Raw genomic sequence first — 14,379 nt, forward strand, 5'->3', positions numbered from 1 at the left:
GACAGAGAAGGAAAATTCTACCGAGAGAAAAAGCACCTTGAAATGAGAGGAAAAACAATTCAAAGTGAAATTCCATGGGGACAAAAAAAAAAAAGTTTTCATAATGTATAGTAAAAACAGCTTGAAATTTAGCAGCAAGAACATAAATGGAAGTCTCAACACGCTTCATCACAATGCAGTGTTAGTTCATGCAGTAGCAGTCCTCAAACATGCTTTTATCAGTTAACCCAATGTACACAATAGGCACACATCTTGTCTCGTTTCAGACAGTGTTGCTTACAAAGAGAACAGAGTGACTGAAAGTAACATATTTCCACCTGATAAGCTAGAGGCTTTTACACATAATCAAGTTTAATTTACAAGCTGATCCCATGTTATCTGATTAGATATATTAGAGTTTATCCAAATAAAACCTTCAAAGCTGAACTGTGAAAGAAATGAGATGACTCTCAGAAATATTTCTGTTTTGCTAAGTTACTTCCAGCCTTTCAACCATTTCAGATGTCTAGTATTATCAAAATATGAAGCATTAACATTTAAAATCATAATATTCAGCTTCGTGAAACATCTAAAGCAACTAAGTCATAAATACAGGCTAGAGAAAGTAGCATGCAAGTAATAAACGTATGTATAATGAGTGATTAGAATCAAGAAGACAGACAGTGAACCTCTACAGCAGAGTAGGACTTCTCATGGCTCATGAATTCAGTGATTTAACTAAGCAGAGTCTTTTCCCATTACAGTCAAAAACAAGTCAGAGTCATTTGGTATATTGAAATCCCACCATCATTAGGCTTGTTCACTAAACCTGGAAAATACACACATCTTAAATACTGGGACTACTATGACTATTTTCCATATGACTACTACTTCATACTGTTGTATTTGGTGTGACATGGAGAATCTACTGTACTGTTTGGTCTTTTGGATTTCACCCATAATTAACTTTATCAGCTTGTTGACCAGCTAGTTCATGAAGATGGTTACCTTAGCAAATGGGGTTACCCTTGCAAATGGGATTAGAGGTGAAGGACTTCATTAGGCCCTGGGCTATACAACCGATAGGAAGGCAATATCTAACGGTAGTAATTTTCAATGTTTTTTTTTTTTTTTTTTTTTTCTCCTAAGAATAGCAATCAGAACTGGAATGAAAGGAAACAGCTTTGTGACAAATTAAAACCTAGTTTAGTCAATTAACGTTTAAGCATATTTTCAGCAAATGTGAGCAAGTATTAATACAGCTTCACATTTTTCTACTCTTATTATACACGAGTTTCAGTAGACTTCTGCCAGACTTTCAAAAGTCCTTTGCCTTGGCACTGACAATCTGTACTGTTTCCAGCAATAAAAAGAATAAAAAATAATAAAATAAATTGTTCTCACATTCAACAGACTTACTCAGCTTTTTTTCCTCTTCAAGGAAGTGCTATGTTCGATGCTTAGATGTGGCTGTTTCCATTTCAGAAAATCTACATAGTTTTGTGCAGACTTTCAGTTTCCTTCTTTGAAATATTCCATTTAATGTTAAAATTAACCCTGGAATCTACACTATTACATATTGTGGACATTCAAGCATTGGGTTTCTCCCCAGTTTCCAAATTTACGTAGCATATTGCTTAGATGTATTCATTACAAATGTCTGTTTTCCTCTGCGTAATAACTTGTGAGTAACCTGTTATCAGCATGGGGAAGAGGCCTTGGCATAAAAAAGAAAGTAATTCTAGCTACCTCTTAGCAGTATGTCGTGCTCTAAAGTACATATTCTTCTAAGCTCTAGCAGAAATAATTTTAAAGCTTAGAAAGATGTAACGATCATATTTTTTCTCTATGTCATTTATCACCAATGCTAAACTCATTTTCTATACACATTTTTTGCTGTTTATTGGGGATACACACTCCTAATATTTGAAAAATACAGTATTCAGTTCTGCAATATAGATTATTTTTTCAACCTAAGGAACAATCTATTGAGCTGTGATAAATTTAAACTTGGAAAGCAACTTTCTGGAATAAGAACAACATGAAACTTTTTTTTTTTTTTTTTTTTTTTTTTTTTAAGATTTACAGTATTATCATTATGTGGTTTCTTTACACTTGCACTAAGTGTGCATTCAGAGAAGCAGAAGCACAACTGCAACATTTAAAACAATATGCCTACTGGGGGTGGGGGGGGAAGTCTGTGCTTTTCAACTCCCCAAAACCAAGGTCTGGAGAAAGATGTGTTAGTAGGTAGCAGCTATAGGACTAATGATCTGGGAGAGTAGCATAGCCATTAGTATGATTGCTTTCACTGCTGAGAAAAGCATCATATACAACAGTTGACACCTGTGACACAAAAAATATATATAGCTAGTTCTAAAAGATAGGTTAAAGGAAATGAAGTGGATGCCTTATTTGACTCATATATGTTTCCTAAACTTTTAATTCCCTTTCAGTTTTAAACTGCTCAAGTGTAGCTCAGCTGAATTCCGATGGGCTAAGAGTGTAAACAAGTTCATAATTTGCAAACGCAATCTCTTACAAATCACAGGTACAATGCACACAAGCTCTTGTGTTCCAGAAAGCTAACGCACAATTTGTTACGTAATTTTTCATATGTACCCCATATTTTGCCACATCTGTAGGCTTAAAATATTGCTGTTATGATTAGCTGGAAAAAGGTTACTAAGATGAAATCTCAAGGGCTACATGTGTCTATCAGTATATTAATGACATGGTTTTCTTCCTCTGTCTCAGACAATACAGAAAAGATTCCTTATTTCCAAATTGTCATTTGTGCTGGATAAAGATGAAATGCTACTTCAACATCCTGTATTGAGGCCCTGATTTAACGCAAACTGACAGACACTTACGTTTTCATAGAATTTTAGTCTCTGGACTATGAATTCAAAGGTTGCAAGTACACGCAAAGTATTTGTTATGAATAGCTGACCAAAGAAAAATAAGGAAACAGTTCCCTTCCTTGTCCTAATAAGTGAACTTACATATACTTTAAAAAATAAAAAATACTGTATTTCCCCAGAAAACAAGACTCAGGAAGTGTTAGGAGTTGCACATCATAAAAAATGTACTTCAATCCAACAAAACAATCTTCAAATTAGAAAAACATGCTAATATTTTATATACAGCATATTAAAAAAAAAAAAAAGTACATTAATCATAGAATGCCTTGGGTTGGGGTTGGAAAGGACGTTAAAGTATATTATCCTTAATGGCTGAAATAGAGATTTTATTAATTTACAATACACACTTTGTAATCACTGTAAACCATTACAAGCTCTTTTTTTTTTTTTTTTTTTTGGATTTTGAAAGAGAAGATATTAGCACAATAGATATGAGTCAGTTTTTTATGTGAGTCACATTAGAATAAATCTTATCAGGAATTTGTCTAGATAATTTCTTAACAAAAGAAGCTTCAGAAGTTTATTACACTCAACTTTAGTAGGAGCTTTTGGGGGCAAGAGAACAGATGAATAGAAAACCTGGTGCAAATCTTTTTTCTACTTTATTTTTCTTAAATTGAGCTGGCATTCTTAAAATATGATGGTATAGTTTTTAAGGTAGATTACAGGAAGTCTGAGATTAAGTACTGTGTACAGTTTTGTTGGGTTGATGCTACTTGCCTTTCTTAGAATATAAGTGCTCAAAAAGCAGCATTGCTGAAAACAAGAAGAGGAAAAAAAAATCGATTAAAAATGGAAGCGATACTGACTAAAACCAAGGCAAAACTATATTCTGTAATGAATTCGTGTTTTTTCTGTTCTTATAAATTGCGAACATTGGATGAATAACTTAGTAGAGATTGGTATCTACTTCTCAGCTCTTTCCATTTCTTAAGAAAAGAAACACACCTATGCATCTTTCTAGATATATATAAAGTACTTTTGAATAATAAAATATGCGTTGGGTGACCTTTTTGTGCTTTCCTATTCTTTTAAACTTCTCTTAAATTTACTTTAAATATTTATATTACCAAGCAAAGAAGGTACTTCTTACAGACGTGGATGCGTCTAAGTCATCTGTTTATTTTAGTGAAAAGGAATTTAAATCATAATCTTAAGCAACTAAAAAAAAGCCAAAAACTTTTAATATTAAATTCAACCTACATTTTATGGTATCTTGAAAGCCATACAAAGACAGTTCCCCATGGACAGTAACTAAAATTTTGAATCGTTGTATTAACAAAAAAGATTTATCGTTTCTACAATACCTTAAATAGTATTTATTTTTTATGGAAATTCTAAAAGTTCTTCATAGGGTCCATAAAAATCCTCAAAGTATTTTTATAACATGTAATAATTAGAAAATTATTTAAAATTTAAAACATCATTGTTTCTTCTAAACCTTTGCTGTTCCATATAGACTTTGAAATGTGTGTCGCCATATATTGCTTTTAGTCTCATTTCCACATGTAGCTCCATACAAAATATAATCTTGGCTTTAGAAGTATGCTAACTGAATTTAATACTGTAAAGCAGATTGATATTAATTAGCAAGCAAAACTGGATGCAATAGAATGCAGAAACAATACAACTCTTAACTCGCATCATTTTGAGAGATACCCAGACTAAAGGTTGTAATATCTTATATTAAAGAAAACGCTTCACAGTATTCAAACCATATATTTTGGACTCTTCTGAAACGCTCATCTAGAATTTTCATTGTTAAAAAAAAAAAGGGGGGGGGGAGGGGAGAAAAAACGAGAAAGAAGGAGCATAGGTGTACAAAGTGACTCAAAAGACAACAAACGCTGAATAAATTAATACTTAGGGGAAAAGTTTATTTTACACACAGTTAATTGAAAATAATTCTCTGCCCGACACAGTTATTGCTACATATGCATACTGTATTTTCTCCAAGAAATATTAATGAGGAAATACTATTGAAAAAGATACCTTTGCTTTTCATATAATTTCCTACTTTGCCACTGCTTAAAGTTAGAGTATACAAGGGTGTTTCTTAGCTTGGTTTCCTAAGGAAATGATGTTGATTACGTTATATCCTAAGTCCTTTCTCTAGCTATGCAGTAGCTATTTTCAAGTAAGAAAAGGAGAAAAAAAAAAACCAACATTTTTTAAAGTAATTGTTTAGCTTCAACCAAATTTGACACTGGTAAGAACCTACACACAATCAAGCTTTCTTTATTTCATCAAAATAGCAGTAATACAGGGTGAGAAAGCCCCCTTAGTGTCCCCACTGAAGGAACAGCTAAAGCACAGAGAACACGTGCCGGATACCATATAACTCATGCAGAGGACAGCCAGTATATTAACTGCAATGGGCTCCAACACCATATTTTTTCAGAGGAAGCTCTGCTTTTTCCAGAGCACTGAGAAATTTAGTTTCACCAAGTAAAATAGTTAAGCATATCTGCAGCGTTACTGATAAACGGAAATTTTGGCATTTTGGAAGGTGCAACTCACCTTCAGAATTTCCTTTTAATTCACTGGTTTCTATACATGAAAGTAAGTCATTTAATATATTCTTACAAACACATTAAAAACGAGATAATTAATTGCTCATATGTTCATATTGCACCAAAGATTTGTTGAATGTCTTTCCTTTTTGATAAAAGATGTTTATTATGTCATTTATAACTTCTGATCAGTATATTTCCTTTGAAAGTTTAAGTAGGTATAAGATACCTTACTTTAATGTTTTGCATTCCTTTTTTACTATCTCTTAAACAATTCAATAAATAGTAAACATAAACTAACCATGTTTATTGCCCAGAAGAATATAACCACTGAAGCCTGCTTGAAAGCCTGTAGCACTATTTCACATAATCAACTCCTATTTCACAGTGTGTGCCACATTCCTAAGGAGATGAAGTTGGCTAAGCAGACTGTTCCTTCAGTTTAAGAACTGCGTGAAAAATATTCTAATCTCTTGAGCTCACCCAAGCAGATGGAAAAGGGGGGACATGGACTACAGTGAGGGAAGAGAGAGGAAGAGAGCAAGTTCACATGTTCCAGGCTTCAAAATCACTGCCATTGCATCACTGGAAAGAAAAAGGAAGGGCATTTAGTACTGTTCATAGTATTAAATGTGAGTTATGGTAGCATCTGAAAATACATTAGTGAATAAAATTAAGCTGTATTATGCTATATTCAGTAAGAATTAATTCTGGTAAGATACCTTGAGAAGATACCTATTTTGGGGGAAAAAAAAAAGAAAGAAAAAAAAGGTATGTATGATAATAAGTTATACAACTTTTAAAGAAAAGACTTTAACCACAAATCCAAGGAGGGTTGGAAGGGACAGTGTGGTAAAGCATTTGACACTTAATAGATAGAATTTGGTCCTATTCAGGTCCTGGATTATGGTTGTTTTGTATTATAGACTACAGCTCCAAGACTGAATATGTACCATCATCCTTCCTGTTCAGTGCTAGTGTCTGTCTTTTTTAAAGCTCACTTGCAATAAAACTCAAAACAATAGATTTTGTAGTAGAATAAAATCTCTTACTGGGCAATAATCACCATATGAAGATTCCAGAACTTCACTATAATTCAAAGAACCACAGAAAGTTTGATTACTTCATTTCTTTATAAAGTATGCTGCTTTACTGCCACTTAGCATTTTCTTTATAAAAGAAAGTGAATCAATGGATTCGACAGACCCTGAATTTGGTGGGAGGATAATTAAGACTACCTTTACTGAACAGTTGTTGGCTTATGATCCAGGCAAAAGTTCTATGGCCTAGGCAGTCCATATCATTTCATAATTTTAAAATCAGTTCATCTTCCTGTCTTGCTGCCACAGTTACTCTTGAAGAGCAGAGTGTATTTATGCAAGACAACTACTCTGAAGTAGCCATAATCTTTAGGAGCTAATTACAGTCTGAAGTGAGCACATTTCTTTTTGTTCCACAGAATCAACAGCACTGCTCTTCCAAAGCATTGGGTTCACTCCTAGTATTTTAAAGCATCCACGTCATTTTAATTTCTCTTACAGAAATAAAGATTTGGTACTAACCATGCAAAAGTTTGCATTTGTTCACATTTAGGGAAAAACTATCTTTACATTGCATTATTCCTATTTAAGCACATTTTTATTTTCAATTTCAAAAGTGATTACGTGTATAAATTCACAAAAATGAAGAAATCAAGTTCCTTTCTTAGGACAAAGTACATGGAGTGCTTTCCATCACTGAGACTGTCACTGTATCACTCACCTGTATTGCCTTGATACTCTGCTCCTGGATTCTTCGGAAAAGATGCTATGATGAAAGCTACCACTTTATGTGCAAAGGCAGCTGGTGATGTGATATCCACAGTAAAGCAACAGCATTCTCCTTCAGGTTTCAAACCTTGACACTTGATGAGAGCCGAGATCTTTAAGAAGTAAAAGGCTAGTACACTTGCTCTTTCTGACCAGGCAGTGCTGTGGCTGTTCAATATTGACTCAAAGCCACAATCACCTTCTGATCTGAGGAGCAGGTGACTTGGTGATTCTCCTCCATTCCGATTGCTATGCACAGACAATGATGAAAAGGTAAAGTATAAAAGATTAAGTAGCATTCCAGTCACCCAGACAGGTTACTTTGCCCTTTTGCGAATTGGTCCAATGCATGATCATCTATCATAAATGGCTTATATGGCAGTGCTGGATCTTTAAGAATATCTATGCTCCAGTGCTAAATGAGACAGATAAATCTGCAGGAAAGAAAAATAAATAAATAAAATAGAAGCTCAAAGTAATTCTAGTCAGCAGTAAAGAGTTGGTTTCCTTTCCTAATAGGATTCAAGCCTCCAAGTCCAATAATTCAAATTAATCCTGTGCCTCAGGGTATCAAGCAGCATTCTTTTTGTTACCATGAACAGCATGAAGAGAGATATAATACAAATATTTGTTTCACATATATATAGCCATTTCCTGACACTGCAAATAAAGTTAAAGACCAGAAATCCACATATGACCTGTCAGTCATTTCAGTGTCTGTTTAAAAATTAATAAAGTACAATCTTGCATTTGCGTATTTTTACTAAAGCAACTTTTTACTACATTACAACATCCAATACATTATGACTGAACTGAACCATAAAATTATGATGTTTCTAATAACATCAAATTAAAATAGCAATGCATTTCAGTAACAATTCTGCTCTAACACAGAACATACTGGTTTACATATTCTATAATAAAAGAATAAATATCATTAAAGAGCAACTACCATACTCTGTTCAAAAATAGGTATAAAAACCTTGAAGGAAACACTGAAGAAACTGATTTGATTTTTGGTAAGAAACTACAATGTAAAATCATCTTTCAGATCCCATCAACCTACATGATAAACATTTTCTTCTGAAACTTAATAATTGCTGTACAGTTAGTTGTTTTGGCTTTTTTTTTTTCCCCCTCACTTTTTTGTCTCTCTGCCTTTGGTTATTTTATACTAGGACACTTTTCCCCCTTGGAGTACGAGCATTTTGTACTCAGAGCTCAGATTAAAACAAACCTTCACAGGAAAGTTATCTCCTGGCCTCACAATTTCAAGATAACCCTGGTAACTCAGAGTCTTTTCATCAGTGTAGACAAACTACCTGATGCTGAAGTTATCAAAAAAACTCACTCACACACACACACACACACACACACACACACTCACTCACTCACAGAAAAAAAAAAACACAAAACAAATAGGAAATTAAAAAAAGAGGCTATGAGAGTCCCTGCCAAATTAAAAAGTTCTTGATCTACATTACAAGGAGGCCAGTTTCTCAGGAGTAGGAATTAGAAATGGGGAAATGCATGCAATTGGGTTAAAAGTATAACAGCAATACATCTCTCCATATCAATTTAATGCTCTGGACAATTACCAAATGTGAAAATAATTACTGTACCATAATATTTATGGGAGGAAAATAAATTACTAAACTACTGTTGAGTCCTCAAAGTCTACTGAAAAAAAATAATACTGAAGAGTATTCAGGTATTACATAAAGAACAACATGAATTTGCAGGAAGCCATCAAAACAGAATAAGATGCAGAATAGATTAAAATGCTACAAAAACAAAAGGATGTAATCTATTTTTTGTTGTTTTGTTTTTGAGAAAAACATTATATTTCTGACCTTTTGTTTTTGTTATGCTTTTATTTTTATTTTTTTTTAATTTGCCACTATTAAGATTTAATATTCTTTCTTTCAGATTGAATTAGGAGCTTTAATATAATGCGAGTCTTTGTTATATTTCTCATAATAGAAAGACATGAGAGCTTCAAATTTCTGTGTGTGGACATAGAACATCATAGGCAGTTGCCTGATGTATGCAACAAAATTGCCATGAGCTTTCTGAAAGGTTGTTTAGTGTGAAAGCTGCGTACTTAAACTAAAGTTTATCATCTGTCACTTCAGACTTTCAACTTCACTTTCTTTAGTTACCATGATTGGAGACTTCCATGGAATTTTTTATCATTCACTACAGAAATGCTTGCAAGCAACTCTCTCCACCCCAGCTGTGAGGACTGTCTCAAAGCAGTTACCCACTGCTGTATCTTAGTGTTAACTGAAAAGTCAAGTTTTACTTGGTCCTGTAAGTCCAGAAGTTACTTCACTGAATATTTTTCTTCATAACAGAAGGGTGTTATAAATGCATCTGTTGCCTTATTATTATTATTATTGCATGATTTGAGGGTTTATTAAAATTTCAGTGAAGAAAGGTCATTGAATTTGTAGGCAAAAAAAGAAAAAGTGTCAAACAGCTAGCAAAAACAAGCATACAGAAAAATCAAAGCTTACATGCCTCTCTTATTCATATGCCTTATTTTGTGTCCCAAGTATCTCTCTCTTCTACTTATTAGAATTTATTTCGGCAAAGATCAATAATCAAATTACAAGCAAATGCATTCAGCAAGAAAGGAACCACTCCTGGCAAAGAAAGTCAAATTCAGGGAAAGAGATTAACTAAGTTCCAATGAAAGAGATTCACAGTTTCTGCTCAGTGCTGCAGCATATTTAGCACAGTATGAGAGAAGGTATTAATATAAAGAAGTGGCTTTAGAACAACCTCATAGATCAGGACTGCAATAATTTCCCTTGGAAAAAAAAAAATAAAAAAAAATAAAAAAAAAAGAAAAGATTAAGAACACCAATTTTCACTGAACAGATCAGGAAGAGAGCACAAGCTATGCCCACATAAGAGTGAACACAAGCTAAGGTGAAGCCATTGGCTAATTAACTAGCTCACTACTGAAGTGAGGTGCATTAATTAGCTATCAGTTGCTCAAATTTTAGCCTTAAAATGTATTAATATAATAACATTTTCAAGTAATTCCTTTGCAGAAAATATGGCTTTTTACCAATCAAAGTAGAAGTTGATGCTAATATATCCTGAGAGCTTTATTAGTACACATTTTCTAGACTGATCTAATTTTGCATTATTAAAGTTTGAATTTCTACATCTAAGTAGAGTAAAACCAAAACAAACACAAGTACAGAAACCCAAATTAAACGACATATTTCTCCTCATCCATAACAACTCTATTCTCTTTTATTTACACAAAAATAATAATAAAAAAACAACAACAACAAAAAAACACCCACCTTTTGGATTTTGATTAGATTTTGAATAGAAAATTAAACTCTTAAAAATAATAAGTTTATAGAGGTAAGGATGGAATATCCTGCAATGATAAGCTTAAGGTTTGATGTATTTTGCTTGCAGGCTTTTTTTTTTTTTTTAATATATACAATATATGAAAAAAATAAAGAGCAAACCAAAATTCAGACTTGGATATTCATATTAATTCTAGCTCTCTACACAGCAATTTATTAGCAGGATTTTTCTCACTACATGTCCTTATTGCAGCATGACATGAAACTAATGTAGCATGACTTTCTTGACACTAGAAAATGAAGGGCAAAGCATTACCTTTTTTAAGGCATGAATAATTTACTGTTTTATATTCTTTCATAGAATATAGAGAACATTTTGTTCTCTTAAACTAAAGGTATTGAGGATCACTGAAGAGTTTGAATGGAAAGGTTCTTAAAAAGCCATGGCAATTTTACATATAGAACGTGTCAAACTTCTTTTTCTTTACGCTACAACCCCATTTTTTTGTTCTTATACTAAATATTGTGTGCATATAGAAACAAGGATACAGTGTCAGGATTATTGCCTCTCATCAGAATTATTTTTTTTTCCCTGATACTGCTGATCACTTATTTTTAACCAATTTTGACAATATTGTCAGCACCAGATTATTATTTTTATCCACTTTCTTACTCTATTTACACTTAAAAAATGAACCCATGAAAGATCATGTTATATTTTGCCTGTGGCCACATTCCATGGCTACTAATTCTTTACAAGTAATCTTTTATGACCACATATACAGCGGACACAAGTTTGCCAAAGTAAAACTAATAACGCAATAAAAATGCTGAGGTATTCATATGGACAGAACAGAGAATAAAGTTGTTCATATAAAGAGCATTTTCTTAAGACTAGAAGGACAATAACAACACCAGTACCTCTTATCATTAATAGAAAATAGGCAGAAATAACGAGATATCCAGAGCAAATTTAATAAAAATTTTAAAATGTAGTTTACTGTAAAAATGGTCTATAAAAATAGCATTATAAAATCCTGTTCTAGTTATATTAGATTAATTCATGAAGAATGTGCATTTCTTTCTTAGCCTGAAACTATTTGTGGATTTGATTTGCATTTATTAACTTGGAGTAAGTTTCCGAACAGCTAGCTAGACAGATAAAGCCAATGTGCTTATTGACCTTTACCCAAAAGTTAACCCTCTAGGACAAGAAAATCTGATTCAGATCCTTGCGGCAAACCAGAAAGAAAGGGCACTTGACTTTAGGTCTTCTAGTTCTTCCATAAATATTTTAAATTATCCAGAAATTAACTTAATCATGCTCTCAGTGCTAATCAATTTAAAAGAAAAACAAACAAACAAACATATTATTTTTATTTTTTATTTTTTTATTATTTTTTAATGAAAACTAACATAACAAGCTGGTAGGTGATCACTCAGGATTAGATGTCTGGGTACCAATCCTTGAAACTTGCCAAATAAAAGCTTTTTGGTGTTCTCCCCAAGCTCCCCCAAAAGTCCCATGAAAGCTGGTATATATACACTATATATTAGCTGGCGAAAACACACTTCAGAATTGAGAGAACCAGAGAACCAAGCCCATCCCAAAGAGAAGCAGCATAAACCCATCTTTCAGTCAACCTCTTAATAGTTTTTTTCTGTGATGAATAGAATATCAAGTAAGGATTTAATTATAAACCACATTTTTACACCAGTGCCTATGTTTAGTGTTTTATTTTATGGTTTTCATTAAAGATACATAAATTAGAAATTAAATATTTTATTGAATCTTGTCAAAATCAGAAGTAAAACTTCATTGCTTTACATTTTTGCTGTACATTTTGCCGTAGGTAACTGACAATATTTATATACACAATGTCTGTGAACTGTATATTCAGAAAAAAAAAAAAAAAGTTCTACATCACATACATAGTCAAAAATCATTGTGCATGTAATGCCAATTCCTGTGGCTTCCTCAATTCTGAAAACATTTATCTACAAAGCCTTTGGGATCTCTTTTCTGTCTGTCTGTAAAGCAATAATGTCTATCAAACCGTTGGGCTCCTGATTACCTTAGCTACTAAAGGCATGTTTTGGAAAAATAGTTGAAAATAAGTTAAAAATACTTGCTGAAAAATTACTAAAATTTTTGAAGTTAGACCATTTCTGTGATCTCGTGATAGATGTGAAATCCTGTTTAGCTGGACAGACATACATAAATTCATTAAAATGAAAGGATCACTGGGGAAAAAAAAGCAGTCTGTTCTTTAGGCTTGGAATTTTTGTACCCTTACTATGAACTTGCTACTAGAAAGAAAGGATTTTGTTTGTTTGTTTGTTTTAGAATTTTTGCTCTCTCCTAAATGCAGGAGAAATTATTTTTAATATGCCCTTCACATTGAGAAAAGATATTCAATTTAATTTCATTTAAAATGAAATGATAGCAGAAAGCCTAAAAGATTCCGAATTTTTAGATAAGAGAAATAATATGAACAACCTAGGCAAATCTTATGATGTAAGTAAAACATAAAGACAAACATCTGCTTACTCATTCAGGTGAAATGTACAAAGGAATTAAGAGACCAAATCTGCCCAGGTTTGCTTACAGGAAAATTAGAAGAAAAAAAAAGAAAAAAAAAGTAGTTGGAGAAGGAAAAGAGGATTAAGGAGTTCCTCTAGGTTGTGTCTGTCAGACTGCAATCCCCATTTTCTCTACGTGAGAGAAAACTGTATGACCATATTCAAAAGCAAAGCAGTATTTCATTTACAAAAATTGGCTTTTTCATAAAACAAAGTCAAACCAGTTTGCCAAAATACTCTTTTTCTAAGACACTTTCACCAAAGCAGAATCACCTGTGTACGAGGTAGAAAAGAAAGGATTTTTTTTTTCTTATGCATCTAATATTGTAGGAAAATTTTTCACAACCAGTGTTGAGTGAGGAAATGGATAAAATAAGAGATACAAGCTTTATATACATACATATATATATATTTATTTAAAGAAATCAGAGAAGTATTTGAAAAGGAACAGTTTGCTCTGAGGTACCACACATTTCCTAAATGAATAGAATCAAAGAAGAAAGGAGCTCTTCATGCTTACGAAAAGGAGATGTGAGAAATTCACACTGTTCATCACATACACATGATTTTATTTCAGCCCTCTTCCTCTGCTCCTCAAACAGCTCAGAAGTACATCAGTTTCAAAGGGAAATAATTGCAGAAGTTTATTTGTTAAAGTATTGGCCACCTACAATGGAATTAATTTCTCTCATCTTTCCTTAGACATCTTTTGAAGCATACATTTAGGCGTATAGCATTCATTTTCTGAAAATTAAATCCTGTTCTTGAAAAGATAATTGACTGTCAATACTATACCCTCAAAGGATTTTCATTTTTTCATTACATAGAAAATGAACTGTAGTTCATTTTAGTTACTCCTTTTAGTTAGCTTCAGAAAGAGGTGGACAGTGATTCTCAAAGGTGCACTCACCCAGAGTCTGGTTCAGGTCAGACTGGACAACAGGTGGAAGGGGAGGACGCGAATTTGCAATAAGAACAGACTAATTTTGTTTCTTCTGGCCCTAAGTGCAGGAGAGACCTTACTACCCAAATATCACTACGGACTACTGCCTAAACATTACCATCTTTTCAGATCAGTCCTTGGTTTCCTTCTCTTGTCTGAAGGTTAAAAGCTGAATTAAACAAGCTCCCTGGCCTTATGCATTCAAACCACAGATATAGTTTAAAGACACACACACGGACTCATTTACATTGACTATAATTTCCATTTTCTCCACTCTACCTACCATTAAATCAT

At 33.0% G+C, this 14,379-nt stretch overlaps 1 protein-coding gene across 1 annotated transcript in view; it reads right to left on the reverse strand.

Moving 5' to 3' along the window:
• SGCZ (sarcoglycan zeta) overlaps positions 1-14,379 on the reverse strand; it is a 444,208-nt gene that overhangs the window by 304,578 nt on the left and 125,251 nt on the right. The window lies entirely within an intron of this gene.

This window comes from Cygnus olor, chromosome 4 (genome assembly GCF_009769625.2).
Source record: "Cygnus olor isolate bCygOlo1 chromosome 4, bCygOlo1.pri.v2, whole genome shotgun sequence".
NCBI lineage: Eukaryota > Metazoa > Chordata > Aves > Anseriformes > Anatidae > Cygnus > Cygnus olor.